This window comes from Pleurodeles waltl, chromosome 5, assembly GCF_031143425.1.
Source record: "Pleurodeles waltl isolate 20211129_DDA chromosome 5, aPleWal1.hap1.20221129, whole genome shotgun sequence".
NCBI classification, from domain to species: domain Eukaryota; kingdom Metazoa; phylum Chordata; class Amphibia; order Caudata; family Salamandridae; genus Pleurodeles; species Pleurodeles waltl.
Window position 1 is genome coordinate 1403442209 of NC_090444.1, and position 18482 is coordinate 1403460690.

The following is an 18482-nucleotide window of genomic DNA, read 5'->3' on the forward strand; positions in this document are numbered from 1 at the left end:
CCCCTGCAAATTTACACACCCACACGCGCACACATACACACATACACACACGCATACCCATATCCACCCAGGCATGCACACATACATGCCCACACACTGCAACACACACTAACATACATTGTCGCACACACACATTCACAACACACAACATACATGTACACTCACATTCAGTCATTCACACATGCATTCAACGCGACACACACCCGCATGCACGCATACAAAAACAGACAACCTCCCACACACACACCATCACACACGCACAAACTATCCCCCACCCCCCTCTCCTGTCGGAGAGCCTGATTTACCTGGGATACCCAAAATTCACAAAAATGTAGCCAAACCACCATGGAGAACTATTGTGTCTGCTTGTGGGTCTATTTTAGAACCCTTAGCGCAGTACATGGATGTCTTTTTGAAACCATACGTCACTCAGACCAAATCCTATATCCGTGATTCTATGGATATTATCAACAAGATAGAAGCCTGTTCCTTCAATGAGAACACACCAATTTTGGTTATGTTTGACATTGAATCTCTGTACACGAACATCCCTCAGGATGAAGCTGTTGAAGTGATCAGGCAAGTGCTCGATAACAGCAATGAGTCTAAGAACACTCCCACTGAATTTTTAGTTTCTATAGCTACACTATGCCTTAAAATAATTTTTTTAAATACAAAGAGAAATGGTATAGACAAATTAAAGGTGTAGCTGTGGGATGCAGCTTTGCCCCTGAAATAGCGAACTTAGTGATGGACTGCTTTGAACAGAAATGGATTTACTCACACACTAACCCCTTCGGCAAAGATATCATTAAATGGTGTAGATATATTGATGATGAGGATTACTTCAATAATGCTATGGAGCTAACAGAAAAATTGCTTCATAGGGGTTACCCTAAGAAATTAGTAAAAGCAGCTGTCAAAAGAGCCTGGTACACCCCCAGAGACACATTATTGGTCCCTAAAGAAAAGCCTAAAGAAACCCCTCTCTCTTGTGTAATTACATTTAGCCCAAAGGCCAACAAAATGCGTTCCATCATAGAGAGAAGTCTACAAGATCAATGGGTAAGAGCAGATAACACATGAACACAAGAAAGAGGGGTCAGGACGATGACTCAGCTACTATCTATACAAGGACATTATAGATGCTGTAAATGTCTGGCATGCCAGTTCACATGTGATTCTAAAGAAGTGGTTATAAATGGAAAAGTGCATCCCCAAAGGGATTTTTCTAATTGCAACACTAAGAATGTTGTTTACTGTATTATGTGCCCTTGTGAAAAAGTGTATATTGGTCAAACTTCGCAGGTGGTCAAGACATGCATCTTACAACACAGATCGAGGATAAAATGTTCTACAAGAGGAGCACCACTGGTAGAACATTATACAGAAATGAAACATACAGCAGAGGACATTCATTGGACTGTGTTAGCTATAGCACAAATGAAGACAGCCGGACAACCCATAACAGAAAAACTGCTGAGTTTGGAAGCAGGGCTGATTGAAAAATATCAAACAGTTCGGCAAGGACTAAACGATAGTGATGAAATTTGGACACTGATTTAACAGCCTATTTCTTTTGGTTTGCCTTTCTCTGCAAATTGTTTTTGAATTAGGTATATGTATTTTGCACATAGTTTCAAGTTGTTTATTCAGAGGCATGAACGTTCGTGCAGATATTAACAGTGGCAGAAACAATCATTCTCTACAGAATTGGCCATATGACAGGTAGTTAAAGAGGGTTGCGTTTAATTCATTTTAAACTCGTATATCTGTAGCCATATCTATTTACTGAGTTAGAAGCTTAGATATACATGACAGTAACTCTTTGCGTATTGGTGCATTTATGTTTTAGGAGACAGATGGGTGATGCGCTCAGACCATATATTAGGAGAGAGTGAGCATGTCCACCTTAACGGGTATTATTATTATTATTGTTTTCCCCATGTTTCTGACTTTTTCTGAATTTCTGTATGTGCTTTATTATTTTTATAATATTTGTATATAGATACATCGACGGCTACCTCATGCACTCATGGCCTGAGTTTGCTAACCGTCCGCACATTTCTTTTATTTTTCACTTTTGGGCCCAGCCCCTGTGTCCACTGTCATTCAATACGAACGTTTCATATAGATGATGCTTCTATTTGCCTTCGATTCAAAGCCATTCAAAGATGGCCGACACGTTTTTCAGGGCAGACCCACCCCTCTACCTTTTGTTTTCTCTCGTCGAGCCGGCACGCCGACTTTGAAAACGCCGAGGCTTTGAGCTCGGACGAGTTGACAACCAATGCACAGGTGCAAAATGAGTCTCTTCCCGGTGCACGACTAACAGAATTTTTTATACAAACTACGGGCAGGAGTTCACGCTAATTCTACACGCGTGACAGTTTAAGAATCTACTTTGACAGTAAGTACTACAGTCCCATTAGCACTGGGAACGTGGAACTTTTAGTTAATTCCCAAAGATTTACATACAGAGGCATATGCGAGTCAAGTTTAGTTTTTTCCTTATGTTTAGGAAATAACAGGCCGAAGATTCTCGTGACGGCACCAAATTATAGGTATCATTTAGATTCATTACACCGAGGGGCTGCACTTTTATCTTGAGTGTGGTTTATATGATGACAGGGCCCTGAACACGTGGGCCACATGACTTGGGCAGACAGTATTAATGTATTAATCCTTTACAAGCACAATGCACTTTGCATGGTTGGACACACCCGCACTGGGGCAGATTCTGACTTTTTGACCACAGAGGATGCACCAGGTGACTTACTATGTGGTTTTTAATTTAATTAATTTTTTCTTGAATATTTTTAGTATATTGATTTGGGTTTGTTTTGATTTATTATTTAGGCAAAGTTGTCCCATTGTAGTCCTGATGAGGCCCAGAATAGAAGGGGCCAAAAAGCGTCGACACCTTGTGGATTGAGGCAGGGTTGGGTAGAAAGCACAACTGACTCTCCAGAAGGATATCGGACAGTGCAAGAAACCCTAGGAAGCAATTGATCTGGGTTCAGCATTTGTTGTTATAACTAACGACAACCACCGCGTTGGAGTGGATTACGTCTTTAAGTACTTTACGTACCACTACCTCCAATGGAGGAGATTGAGTTGGGACAATTTTCAGATGTTTCATTTTTAGTCATTATTTCGTGATATGTTTATATTCACTTATATGTAAATAATTGATATTGTGGTATAAATGTTAGTCCTGGTGTAATTGTTCAGTTTAATTATGACAGTTTGTCCTGTTTATGATTCTCTCCGTCCTATATTATTATAGATGAATAAATTTGACAAAGAAATAATGTCCCCAAGAGAGTATTTGTCACTTCTCTTGTTAGAAAATTGAGTAATCTATCCCAGCCTTTTGACCAATTGTTTATGCATACATGTTTCCTTACCCAGGTCAGGTAGGTTTTTTGGGGGGTAAACCTCTGTTCTTCATATATTACCTGGGATCCCCTGGCAGGAGACAGGACGCGACTGCCAGCAAAACACTGACAGGATGTATCATTGCGGCTGGTAGCCACAGCAATGGTATGTTGTCGGTCGTGGTGGTAGGCGGCAGTTACCAACAAAGTTGTAATGAGGGCCATAGTGCCCTCTGTCATCTACACAAGCATTGTGTATTTTAACAACTTCTTAAGTAGAATAGTAACACCTAATTTCTTCTGGGCCCTGTCTTTTCCAGAGTGGCCTTCCCGCTAACATATCTGGCACTAATGACTCTCCCGGCCTAATTCTTTTTTATTTTGTCTGATTCTGAAAGGTGGGTTTACAGTTAGAAGGCAATGTCGCGGAATTTTATCTCAATGTAGACAAGTCTCTTTTTTTCTTAATGAAATGGTCAGTCGCAAGTGTTTGGGGTGAGTGTGGTCCATCTCTTTGCAGCCGACCTGATGGGTGCCACTATTCAAGACATGTTGGGGTAATATGAGTAGTCTGTGACAGTTAATGGGAGATAAATGAGTATACTTAGGTCAGGAGTTTCTATTTGCAGGTAACAATCCTGTCTGGGATCTGACAGAACAACGGTGAATTATATAATGCATATTGAACAGTGTATACTGTGCAGAGGGAAACACTGTCCCTGCCTATTGAGTGTAACCATAATGAAAACCAAGTAATGCATTAAAAGAGAAATTAACTCAAACAAAGATCAACATCAGAATAACTACTCAGTTCAGGAATTCTGTGTGTTGCCAGCCAACCCAATCTCCTTGAACAGGTGAGCGCTCTCCTTATCTTTTCTCCCTTTATGCCTACCAGCTGTCAGGTTAGAACAAAGCAATAGTCCCTGGCATCCCTTCCAGCCCATGGATGTTCCTGTGTATCTGTGGCTAGGAGAAGTTTGCCTGTCAAAGTGGTACCAGCTCCTTGTACGACTGACCTACCATCTCCTAAAAAGAAGCCAATACCACTTTTCTGACTCACTCTTACAGGACCACTGTGCTATGTTTGTGGATGGATCTTACCCACTGTTCATCAGTGCAGTTTCTCACTAACCCAGGCTCCCACCCATCCCACAACACAGTATCCCCGCAGGACCCTCAGATCTTTACGGGGGACTGGTATTTATCACTGCCTCTGTTAGGGCTTTTAAGAGAATCTCAGCAATCCCTTTCCTCCCACTTCCTCAACACAGTCTCCAGTCACCTCACTTCTTAGTTGTGGTCCTCCATACTATCCATTAGGACTTGTGAGTCAGCAGTCTCAGGCGGTGGTTGCATCACTGCGGCAGCTGTAGACTTGACATGAACCCAGCATATCCATAAACTGTTCCAGTTCATCAGGTTCAGTAAATGTTCAGATAGTACCATTAAGAGAGAAAACCAACATAGCAGGCTCTAAAAGGCCATAACAAATGTCCAATTGCTGAATGAGCAGTCACAGAGACAATAATTTTTTTCCTCCTGAAGATTATGTCATGAGAGAAGTCCACAGCTATGTGAATCCTGGAGTCCTACTAAAAGGGCCTATTGTTCTTTTTTGCTGCCATGATAAGTTGTCTGGCCTGTTCGTGGTGAATAAAGCAGGCTATAATGGGTTGAGGTGCTACTCTGTCTCGATAGTTTTAGGAGCATATCAGTGGGATCTTTCAAATTCAAAAAGAGGGAGAATGCCAGGCCCCATGGGTATATGCTCCCATGAAGCTGACATGATTTCTCTTGATGCAGCCTTCCACGTCAATCCACTTCTTATCTAGCAACCAAAGCTCCCGACCTAAGTCAGGCTCCCTGTATAGCACTGCAATGCAAACATCCAGGCCCGTATTTATACTTTTTTTGCGCCGCATTTGCGTCGTTTTTTGACGCAAAAACGGCGCAAACTTGCAAAATACCATTGTATTTTGTAGGTTTGTGCCGTTTTGCGTCAAAAAGCGGCGCAAATGCGGAGCTAAAAAAAAGTATAAATACGGGCCCCAGTGTCATCACCTTCAGCTAGGTTGAAACCCATTTTGATGGGTACATAGCCAAATCTGCTCCTATGGATCAAAGTTTACTAGCTGGGGATTTAGTATCTTCTCAAACCAAGTCCATTATACTTTTGATAGAGTTCAATTTTTTATCAATATTTCTAGTCATGTTAGACATTTCTTAGAGGTGTGGTCAGGTGGCGACAGATACCAAGGGAGAAAGAGAGTCAGAAGGGAATCATGGAGATTCCTTGTTGGAACTCATTCACTCAGAAGAGCAATGGCAGACTGCATTCTGTAACATGGAGGAGCACTCATGGCAGGAGCCAGACCAGCTAATTCCATATACGTGGAGCAGGCTCGAAGGGTGGGCGGGGCTTATGTATGTGCAATCATAACTTGTATGAGCCCTAGCATGTCTCCAGAGGTGGCATTAAGGGCATGAAGGATCTCCCTAGAGCCAGGATGTTGAGAACTGCTATGGAAGCATATCTGAGACAAACAGCATTGCTAGCAGTGTGGACCTGCTGCAGTTGGTCCTATGCAATCCCTGCACTTAGGTTTCAACACTGACCCTGCAGCACCAGCCCCTCTCCTAATTGGCCATACTATCACACTAGGAGAAGAGATGGGGAGCAGTTGTACCTCTGATTCGGAAGTGATGCCGCCCAGGACTGACTCTTCTGATCTGGATCTAGGCCACGACAATTTATAGCATAGTATTTGGGGAACCCACCACATAGGGCACAGAAAAGGGATCCCCCTCTACATGTCAGTAGCACAACAACTGCTAGCTCAAGACACTTGGCTGCAGCAACAGTCATTGTTGGTGAGGAAGTACAGCCATTCTCAGGATGCACACTGCTGTTCCCAGTCAATACAATTCAGTCTCATTTCCCAATTAATCAGTAGTGTCCCTGGGATGAGGCTCCAGCCCATTAGCACTTGGGATCAGGGTGGAGTGGTGGAGCAATGAGGCAGGTAAATTAACTGTAGCGGGCATGAGATCACTGGGATCACTACTGTACCTCTTTCTTTTCTATTGTGCTTCCCTGTGCATTCGCCCTAAAACTACAGTCTTAGTACATGAGTCTGCGGCTCGGACCTGGTACATTGCAATTGTGATCTAGATGAGGCACATTGTTAGTGATCTCAGATGGAAGTCTTGTGGGCTAGTGGTGGTAAAGGCACTCTCCAGTAGCCCGTCCACATCCTCTAAACAACTAGGAGAGTCAGGGCAATCCAGGGATGCAGAATCATGCAGGTTGGTGCTGAGGTAAGTGGGAGCCTCAGTACTCTAATAGAAGCCAGCCATCATTGATGGAGACCAGACTCCACCCCTTCACAGTGTCATTCATGATAACTTCATAGCCTAATGGCATAAAAAAGAGCAAGGGAGATATATAGGAGTGACCACCCTTGATGTAGAACTCCTTTCCTTTAAGAATGCATAGGTTGCAGCAGGAGAATATACTGTCCTACAACTGTGGAGGTCTCTAGCACACTGATTAAACAACAATCTACACATGTAGCGGATATGGCCATTTATAGAAACCTGAGAACAGATCAAGCAAGATGCTCTATGGCTTCTCAGGTGTGACAAGGTCTCCGGATTGGCAGCAAAGATGTACTCCGTAATGGGAGTCCAGATCTCTGACACAGAAGACAGCATCGGCTTTTGGAAAGTACTATGAATCTGTATGCCTAGACCCTTAAGCTAGAACGAGGATTTCTGAATTAGTTCATGCATGATCTGTAAATGCAGAGTTCCTCTTCAGCTTTCTAAGGAACTAGATCTTGCTATGAATGTGGAGACATCAACAGCATGGTACCAGGGAAAATCACAAGCTTAAATAGTCTTCCATTTGAACTTTATAAAAAGAGAGCACTGCAATGATTGTTGTGGTGTCTAATCTGGGGCAGCAAATTACTGGTGTTGCTCTTGCCCTCAATTTCTCTCATCAATGTAGGGGCCACAACAATTGCCACTGCATGAGCTACAAGGATGCAGAAAGTAGTTAAACCCCTGGTTCATATTAACTAGAATGGCTTCAGGTTTGACTGCTTGCAACCTGCATCTAATGTCAGTATGAGCACTGGGAGTGTCAGACCCATGTTCCGTAATTCTAAATGATTTAGAAAGTGCCTTTCATTCCCTATGCTGTGTACACCTACTCCTTGACCTTGATAAAATGCACTTTTATCCCTGATTTCTAAAATACATAGGGCCCCTGTTTGAAAATCCTACGACAAGGGTGTGTGACTTTCTCTGAACTTCTCACCAATGAATGAGGCATTCAGAGTTGAATCTCTTGAAATGTGAGTATGATATGACAGGTAATTATGGGGGTTTCATTATAATGGAGACATTGATAATCATGGGTCACACAATGTTCAAGACATGCTTCTCTTTGTGAAGTGTCCCAAGTGGACTGTAGCCATTGCTGTGGACATGGTTGGTATTTTAGGTAAAGCCTTAAGACCTTGGTTGTACTGCGTTAATTATATTCTTTTCCCAGCATATCCGGAGACAGTAGAGAACTGGAAATGGGCCTATGTGTAGAAAAGAAAAGCATTAAAGGCCAGATGTGCCAAGAGAAAAGTAACAAAAAGTGACCACAATTTGCATTGATTTTGCAATGTGGCCTATGTGGTAAAAGATTACATTGCAAAACATCCAGTCACAGGTGGCCACAAAATGAACTGCTTAATAAATATTAATTAGGCAGGTCACTGTTTCCGACCTGCCTGTGACTGGCTATTAACAAATTGATGGTGGCCTGTAAGGAACAGAAGACCACCGTTGCTGGTTTTGAATTTCTAAACTGGCAACTCCTTAAGTGAATTGGGGCTGCTTTTTAAAACAAATCCTCTTTGCCAAGATTGTAGGGGGAGAAAGCACTGGTCTTCTGAGCCACTGCTTGTTTGGCCCAAGGTCTACTGACCATCCTTCAGAAAGGGGAAGTTGTCCCAAGGGGCCACCTTTCATTCAGCGACTCACTGATCTGCTCCTATGAGGTGTTGGTTATTCATCAACAGTTTGCAAACACAATTGCATCCTTCCCAATCACAATTCTTTTATTCGTTTATTGCTAAAACCCATTTTCTAAGTTTGAAAGGATATGACAGCTCCCAAATTTGGTTTATTGTAGATTTAAAATCCATTTTGAGGTAGAAAACCTAGTGAGGTTGTGAACCGCATGGTTTGTGGTCATAAAATGGCTTTGTGCACCTCGACCAAATTAACCTAGTGCATGGGTTATCAATGACATGCAGTGGTGCTGGATCTGAGCATCAGTCTGCTTTGACCATCTTCAGTAGAGAGCTTGAGGTGTGGAAAACCCTTCAAAACTCCATCTTCAGCCAAATTGTTCAAAATGGTAGGACTCCTAGAACTGCTTGACAGAGCCAAGAATTACCAGTACACAATTGTGGTAAAGTTCTTCATCAAAATAGGATATTAGGTTTGCTCCTTTTTGTGGTATGGTCGAATACTCTAGCACTGACGGAATGGAGTTAATCTATGAACAGAATCTCACTCTTGATGGTACCTATCTACAATGCCATGGCGTCCCCAGAAATATAATCAAATTTAAAGCTAATGAGAGGGGGCACTTTATAATTTCTATGGGATATTTATATCCTAGTTATCAACCCACTGTCAAGGAAACCAATATTCGCATTCCCTAGAGTTTTCTGTTTGTAGCATCTTTTGTCTATCAGCCCTACTTTGATGCCGTTAATTTGAGATGCACATGTACTTTATTTCTCATCATGCTAAAAATGCTAATAAAGTTGTTGATAAAAAAAAGAGAGCGAGACACAGCCGAGGAGGGAACAATTGCAGCACTTGAATACATGCTTCACCTTTAAGGGTTTTTCTTACTCAGAGCTTTCAGGTGCAAAGTATGAGGGTACAGGGGAACCCCTCAAAAGACAAAGGGTCTGATTTAGACATTAGTAGATGAGCTACTACGTCACAATGGTGACAGATATCCCATCTGCTGAAATATAAATCCCATTACATCCTATGGGATTTAGATTTCGGCAGACGGGATATCTGTAGTGATGGAGTAACTTGTTCGCCAATATCTAAACCAGGCCCTAAGTCAGCATCATAGTGCTCTTCTTAGGTAGATCTGCTAGCCTTTCCCTGCTGAAGATTTCTGACCTCAAGACATTGTTTATGTTTGTATGCAAAGCATTTGAATGAAGCAAACCATCAAGTTTTTCCAGCTGCAGCTAATAATGAGCCAGCCATGAATGTTCTAGTCAAGTACACTTCCTCGACTTATGTTGTTTTTTCCCTTTTTCATTATTTGTAATACAAAAAGTTTGTTGTTATAATGCCTCCTGATGCCTTCATCTATTTGTATTAATTTTACTATCAATTTATTACAAAATGTTGAGAAAATGTGATTTATTTATTTCTAAGCTGTTTTGTGACTTTGGTGTTGTTGCACATGCACCATAATTGGTCTGAAGAAGGCCTTGCCTCTTAAGCAAAACTACCAAAGTCAGGTCTTGTAGTACTTACAAAAACTTTGCTACCTTTTGGGAGTACGTTTGTTAGTCCTTTTTCGAAGCTCAGTCACAGCTCTTTTCTAACTGTGAACTACCTTTCCATTGCTTCACAATGAAATTCACTGCATGTATGTGATAGGATTTGTTGTTTGTTATGGGTCCTGCCAGTGCTAAGGAGAGACAGTAGTATAGTTTGATATGTACTGGGTGTGACTTAATAAATACCAAAATTCACACTTTTACAAAACTAAATATGGGTTACTTTTAAGATTTAAAGGAATTTGATGTGAGTAACAATGTTATGTGATCTGTACCCTGAAAGAATAGTAGCCAAACGTTGTCCATTGAAGGATGGCAATAGCAGTGTACATTACAAACTTTTCCCCTTGATGAAACTAGGGCAAGGATTATAGAAGACTCTGCAAACAATGCACATGCCCTTGGAGCCTGTGGCTCAATGCATGACTGGACAGGGTGCAGGTATGAACTATCAAACAGAAGTTCAAATTGTTTGATGACCTAAGTTTAATTTCATGCACACCCAATCCTGAGTATACAGGAGGCTTTGGAGGTAACTTGATTATCAGCACCTTAACCCAAATAAAGGACTCCTCTAGTGATTGCTCAGACTGTGGCCCATCTCATAGGGGGCATTTCGGAATTATTATTGTGTCTATAATAAGCTGCAGGCTCATAGGGAAAGGAGTAATTTAATTTGTGTGTGGTCAAACATACATGCATTTGCAGTATCACCAGATTCACACTGTGAGGGTACACAATGTGCCCCTGCACAGAGGATATTGCAGAAGGGGCAGCAAAAGCACGAATGGGCTGTTCTGTAGTATAGAAGACCGATCAGTGCAAATTAACACAATGGAAGCAACAGGGTACACAATTGCTTTGTGTTCACTAAAATATTTGTAAAAGAAATGGTTGAACTACGTTTTATGAGCGAAGCTATTTAGACCAAAAAATTACAAGTAGTTAGTCAAATTACCATAATTCCTCAAACAAATAAAAACAAACAGGACCATTATTGTTCCCTTCAATGTAGACACGTGGCACAGTTAAAAATATATCTAACTACCCAAAACATGCAATGATATGTGAACTAAGTAACCGCACAAAAATACTCAACAAGACAGTGAAAACCATTCATTGGGGCCAATGTATGAACCTCTGGTCGCAAGATACTGCTTGCAATTTGTGACTAGCATTTTTGCAACCAGTGTGCTATTTTGTGACCCAATACCATTTCATAGTGGGTCTTAATTTGGCCTACCTCACGAGTATTAATGAGGTTGGATACAAATTGTGACCCATTATGAATCACAGCTATCCCAGGGATGATGGACTGTTGAGGTCAGCAGACCACCATGTCTGTTGCTGCTTTCAAATAAAACTTTTTTTAAATGCAACCCATTTTTCCTAAAAAATCAAAAATTTAAGTGTAGATCACTGCCTACTCTTAAAAGGTTTTGGCCAGCATTCACAAAGGGGAAGGGGTAACTTCAGGACACTACACATTTCTAGTTGGAAAAGTATTAATCTTTTGTCGCCGAATTTCGGTTCCTAAACATTAATACATCTTATTCCGGTTCCATATTTGTAAAGAAATCCCTAAACATGCCCCTTCCAAGTACCCAATTGGTATTTGGTTGCAACAAAATTGCGACTCGCTCACATTTTGACAGATTGCATGTGGGTTTCATACAAGACAAAACAAAGGTTTTGCACTCGCAAATGGCCCAATTCTGCTAATGCAAAAAGGCTTCAGACATCTGCCTCAAAGTCCTCACATCTGGAATATTCTGGAAAGTCGGTGCATTATTTTCTAAGTTTCAACATTATAGTGGTGTTTCCAGACCATCCAACTTACAGCTTGCTACATTTTTCATTCTGAGAAATGTCTTCAACAAGAATGAAAGGTACTAGAAAAAAAACAAAGATTTACACTGTTCAGATTTTCTGTGGGATTCCAAAAGACCTACATTTCGCAAATAATGTTTCGCAGATAGATTAAACTACAAGTGCATTGTTAACTCTTGCATTGGTTTTTCTATTAGTCAAAGGAGTAATTACACGTACCCTTTACTATCGGCTACGATATCTCACATAAGTTGGTCCCTCTGTTACATATACGTTATATTTTAGTTTTTCACCTTTGGAGAACCCTTTCAAGGGTATTCTGGTTTGGAAAGAAAACACCTTCAAGTTTCACAGGTGGAGAGAAAATAGACATGAAAATGTGGCCCATGTTTTAATGTCTTGTAAAACGTGTTATGTTGAAACATATAAGTAAAATATAGATTATTTTAGAAATGCAATTCCACTATTTCACTTGTTCCTGTTGTATTTATTTTTAAGCCATGTATTGTAAAGCAGGGGCCTGAGAAACACGTCAAATATACATTGCAAGAAATTGCTTGCCTTAAAGCAACAAACAATATGTCATAGGCGTCTGTCTCCGATGAAAAGAAAGCATGCAAACCGCCTGAAGGGACCAATGTAGCAAATCAAGCAATCTGACAATACATTATTTTGCTCTTAGCACATTTTTCCTCATGAATCTCTCATAAAAAAACGTGTTGTACAACTGCACACCAAAGACTGTGATTTCAAAAAGCATTTCTCCCATTGAACATACATTAATTCCCAAAGGAAACGTGTTGGGTGAGTTAACGCATTTTCCCAAAAGTTACCTATGCCATCTTTGATTCTATTGAAATGAGTACCTATTATTATTTGAGAATGTATTGTTTAGCGCTTTAATTACTTTGGGCCAGAAGTAGCAAGGCATTAGCGCCTCGCAAACGGCAAAAAACGCCGTTTGCGAGGCGCTAATGCCCGCACGCTATGCAGAAACACATTTTGCGAGTCGGAACCGACTCGCAAAATGTGTTTCCGACACGCAAATAGGAAGCGGTGTTCCCTTCCTATTTGCGACTCGCACCGCAATGTAAGTTTCCGCGGTCACAAACCAACTCGCAGTTACCATCCACTTGAAGTGGATGGTAGCTCATTCGCAAACGGGAAGGGGACCCCTTCCCCTTTGTGAATGCGCACAAAATTATTTTTTCAGAGCAGGCAGTGGTCCTATGGACCACTGCCTGCTCTGAAAAAAACCTAAACAAAAGGTTTCGGTATTTTTTTCTATTTGCAGCTCGTTTTCCTTTAAGGAAAACGGGCTGCAAAAAGAAAAAAAAAATCTGCTTTATTTAAAAGCAGTCACGGACATGGTGGTCTGCTGTCTTCAGCAGGCCACCATCCCCGTGAGTGGCTAGACTCGCTATGGGGTCGCAAACTGCGACCCACCTCATAAATATTAATGAGGTGGGTCTTTGCGACCCCATAGCGAGTTGCAGAAGGTGTCTGAGACACCTTTCTGCATCGCAAATTGCGAGTTGCAATTTGCGAGTCGCTTTGACTCGCAAATTGCAAGTCGCAATTTGTGTTCTACTTAAATCTGGCCCTTTGTGTTTTAACTATAGCAGTGTAAAAATTAATTCCATGGTTTGCTAATTTTAAGACTTACAAATACGTCTCCGTTAAAACGTTAATGCAGGATATAACTACACAAACCTTTCAAAAGTACTCAAATCTAAAATTGTGGAAAGTGGTAATATTAGCCTTAATAAGAATATTATTGCGCATTACATGCGCCACTTTAGTGAAGATTATCCAATAGTATATGCGTTCACTTTCTTTTCCCAAACACGTCCTACAGTTATCGGACATTTTTTACAAGAAGCACTTTCAAGGAATAGTTTCTTTAACATACGTGCTCACCATGTAATTATATGTGACATTCCTTCCTGAAACAGGAAATCAGTGTGTCCTTGAAACCCCCCTCCTCAGATGAAAACGATTCTTCCGATATTATGGTGTATCCTTACTTTAAACAGCAACAAAGTGGCACATACAAAGGAGTGTACAATTCTCACCCTTTCATTGAGACCTTGTTTTTGTGTAAAGAATGCACATTGAATTTTACTTTTATCACTCTGTAAAGAGACAAGTTTTTGTATTTTAAAACCCCTTAAAAGCCTCTTTGCCTCACAATGTAACGGTTTGTGTGTTTGTATAGTGCGCTACTCATCCGTGAGGGTGTCCAGGTGCTTTGCAGGTGGCCCTCAGCGGCACTGGGAATTTGTGAGCAAAATCTTTTTGCCCGTGTACCTATTCATTTTCCTTTAGCATGTGCCTTGCAATGAGTCCCTGGGGTGGGGATGCAATGAATGTCTGGAAGAGATTTACATAATGTATCATTCACCTGAATAAATTGTCCTTTGAGAGCCAGTATTAAGGGTCTCTGAGACCATTCAGAACCCACCTTCCGAACACCAAGAGTGGGATTCATGGACATTTTCTAAAGGGAGATTAACTTGATGTGTGCATGCTCCTTTTGCATCTCGATTCCTTCACAAGGGCAGGTATGGTCAGACTGCATTAATAATCATGAAGCTCTCCAGGTCCCCCTGTAAGAGGTTGTGCAGTGGCATGGAGCCCCAAGCACAAGTCCATCCAGTGATATGTTCCTTACCAATCCCTTTATTCCTGAGGTGCAAACAGTCTCTGTGTGCAACTGATCTTGACATCACAGATATTTTTGGATAATGGGGTCTACAGCCTTGGTGTGATGGTAATTCTGCCAGGATTTGTGCACCCCAGAGTCTAGGAACCAAATAATACTACTTTCTTCTACTTTTCTGATTTCCGGGTGCTTCTGTTTTTGCCATACCTGAGCACTCCTTCCACACCTGCACTGGCCCATTAAGGTTGTGAAGGTAACTCCAAGACAGCCACCTCCTTTTTGTGAGCCAAGCTTCTCTGTGCCCCAAACAGGCCCTAGGGCAAGAGTCAAAGAAGGTGGTAAGATCAGAGACGGTGTATTCTTGTAATTTAAAACAAAACATGATTTGTCCCTACCTATGGCTGTTTACATTTGGCTTCCTGTTTTTATGAAAACTTGGTACCTTTAAACTGTTGTGTTTGCTCCACCTGTGACTGTGTGAATTTCCCTTCTTGTTTTCCACAAATTCATCATTTAGGTTCAAACCCCTCCCCAAGATTGGAAAAATGGGATAAATACACCTCATTGATTTACAAGAATATTTCGAGGATTTGCCTAATCTACTCTGTGGTTTAAACAGTGCACGGAAAGTGTATGCAGAACTTGTGTTTGGCTTGAAAAAGTGATTAGTTTAAGTGGTGAAAAGCAGTATTTCAGTGGTTTCAAAATCATCCCTTACCTGAAAAGTAGAATCTTCTAGCTAGGAAGTGTGGATTTTGCCTGTCTGTATCCAATGAGATTCTGAATAGAGGAGCATCTCCCTGCCCCCTAACACAGCAGCCTATTGGCTGTTGTATCTGCTGCTATGATTGGCTGCTAGAGCTAGTATTTCTATTGGACAAAGGGCTTAGGGTTTGAGTTGGCTGTTCACGCTAGGGTTCTGATTGGCTACTATGGCTAGGGTTACCACTGGACTAAGCAGTTAGGGTTACAGATCGAATTGGCCGTCAAGGCTAGGGTTTTGATTGGTTAGTGGGGCCAGAGATGCTGCCCAATTTCTCCTTTGCCAATTTCCGCCTAAAGCCCTCCACATCCTCAAACATCCAAACACAATATCAGCAAAGGCATTCTGTAAATGCACCACAAACAATCCTCAGATAGATTTCCATGTCTCAACAACCACAACAAAGCTCCAAAAACCACAGCTCTTCGCAATCATACCACAACTACAACACTATGGCACCTTCATTGTCACACAAAATACAACTCTGTCCTATACCACTAACAAATCCACACATCTCCAACATAACACAAAGCCACATTATACATAACTTTAATGCATCCAGACACACACTACCTGTTCATACAAAACTGCAGCTCTCTCCTCCACTTGTTCCGAATTGACCCCTTTTTATCATGACAAAACCTATACTCAGCCTTCCATTACACCATCCAACAACAATCTCCGCCTCTGTTTACCAATTACACACAACCATAAAATCCTTCCACTCCACTCTACCACACATATTACCTCTACCACTCATAACTTTTGTCCAAACCCTCTCACACACCACATACACTCTTCTCTAAAATACATCACCCCTTGCACTATTCAAATATCACTCACCAGTAGTAACTCAGATAGAAATCCTTCACAGAAAACCACTACATCTATGTCTCCTCTCACTACTCCACAAAACAAAACCAAACACACCAGCACATCAAAATCACACACACTTTCATAAGACTTTCCGTCAAATCCACTCCCACCCTCATGAGTGCACAAATAATACAATTCCTGAACCAATTTTACTCTGAAATTCTCATTCTTCTTCATACACATCTACCACAAACACCCCAGCACAATAACATTTATTTACCCGCCTCTCAACCATTGCACAATTTAGAGCCTTAGAATATGACCCACATGCTTCACCACCACCCCTACTCCTTCCACCCTAAACAGATGCAAACCAAATAAACAACATGCCACTTGTCACAAGTTTGCATCCTCATGTCTATTACACAACAAGGCTACTCTACAAAAAGAACATCATGTTACTCGCAACTGCCATCTCCGCCACCAACACACACAGACCCAACAAAATGTGTTCTAAACCTGCAGGACAAGGAAAACTATATAGAAAAACAACACTATCGTGACCCTCATACAGTTAATGTCAGCTCTAATGAAACACCTGCTGCAAGTTCAAAATATACTGATCACTCTTCTACAAAACAAAATTACACCACCTCCAAAACACAGTCTCTAAACTGCTTACTGGTAAATGTTCAATCGCTGTCTAAAAACAAGAACCACATCTACGGCCTACTCACTGACACAAAACCTGCTTTACTCTTCATAACTGAATCATTGTTAGGAGATGACATGGCCCCAGTGTTGCCTGAAGCCATTCCTCCAGGCTGTCAAACCATCATCCAAAACCATATAAGTGGAAGTGAACTAGCTGTAATATTCAAACGAACAGTAAATTTCAGCCACACAGATAACATCTCCATACAAGATTGAGAGGACTTCATCAATAGATGCAAACCTACACCAACTTCCTCCTCCTTTATAAACCAACACCTAGCAATTCAACATACCCAGACACATTTCTAGACACAGTGGTAAACCTTATAACATTGTATTCCAACCCATACATTCTTAGGGACCGAAGAATTTGGTTTGACAAACCCTATATGCCCCATCCAAAAGCTATCATCACTGGCCTATTCACATTGAACCTAAATCAGATTGTACACAATCCCTCACACATCACTGCTCACATCCTAGATGTCAAACCCAGAACTAGTTACTGCTCAAAGTAGCACACCAGTCACATGGTCAGACCACCATTTGGTAACTTTCCTATATAAAACGCCACAAACCAACACACACAAGACTACCTTGCATACATCCATCAATTGACCATGCAGCAAACTCAATTTTGAAACACAACTACACAATACAATATGTCCAAAAATGTTATTAGTGGCCACAGTAAACTTACAATACCCAAATGCCTTTCAGAAAAACAAATCAGGGAAAAAGAAAACAAGCACCTTGAAGAAATACAGGACTAAAAACCATAAAACTACAAATTAGAAGGCTGCAAGGAACCTGGCTCAAAACAAACAGAATTCAAAACAAACATTTGCCACGCAAACTTAACATAATGTACAAATCATTAATCAAAAAAGCTACAAAAGGTACTATTCAGACATAATTCAAAATGCTATATCTGCAAATAAAGAATTTTATAAAATTCTCAACAAATTTTGAAAACCTAAATGCATGGAAGCAAGTCATCCATTACTCAAGATTTCATGTACAAACTAGCAAATCATTACACAACCAATGCAAACACATTGGACTCCTATAGATTAAAGGAAAACCACCAGCACCATTCCGTTTCAAAAATCCTGTCCAAGAGTAAGCCAACCCAGCCTCTGTAATTCTTCAAACAATTAACACAAAGTGAATTTATGATCTGGCCAAAGCTAGAAGGCCTTTCGGCTGCCCTTCTGACCCTTGTCCACCACATATCTTCAAGAACATTGTTTTATCTACCTCTGCTGCCACACCAGTAAAAAGAATCATCAATAATTCTTTAGCTATTGGAATATTTCCTGAAGATCTTGAAAAGGCATAAATACACCCATTATTAAAGAAACAAACCTGGACCCACAACAACTCCAGACCAATTACAACTGAACCTTTCCTGGGCAAACTGATAGAAAGAGCAGCTTTGGCCCAGATGTCACAATTCATTGATGATAATGCCATACTTTCAGATTACCAAACTGGATCCCACCCAAGAAGAGGCACTAAATCTATTCTTTTCACCATCTGGACTGCAAGTGGAGTTACTACACTACTTATTCTGGACCTCTCAGCTGCCTTTGGTACTGACCATGACACCCTAATACAAAGACTATGAAGTCAGCTTAGAGGGGACTGCTCTTGATTGGATCACATCCTACCTTCAAAACAGAACTAATGTCATCCATACTCCC

The 18482-nt window shown here is 41.1% G+C and overlaps 1 long non-coding RNA gene across 1 annotated transcript in view; it reads left to right on the plus strand.

Annotated features, from left to right (window-relative positions):
* Positions 1-2182: 2182 nt before the first annotated feature.
* The window catches only part of LOC138297393 (uncharacterized), a 76796-nt gene continuing 60496 nt past the window's right edge, over positions 2183-18482 (plus strand). The window contains exon 1 of the long non-coding RNA XR_011204075.1: positions 2183-2410. This is a non-coding gene — a long non-coding RNA (uncharacterized lncRNA). The remainder of the gene's footprint in view (positions 2411-18482) is intronic.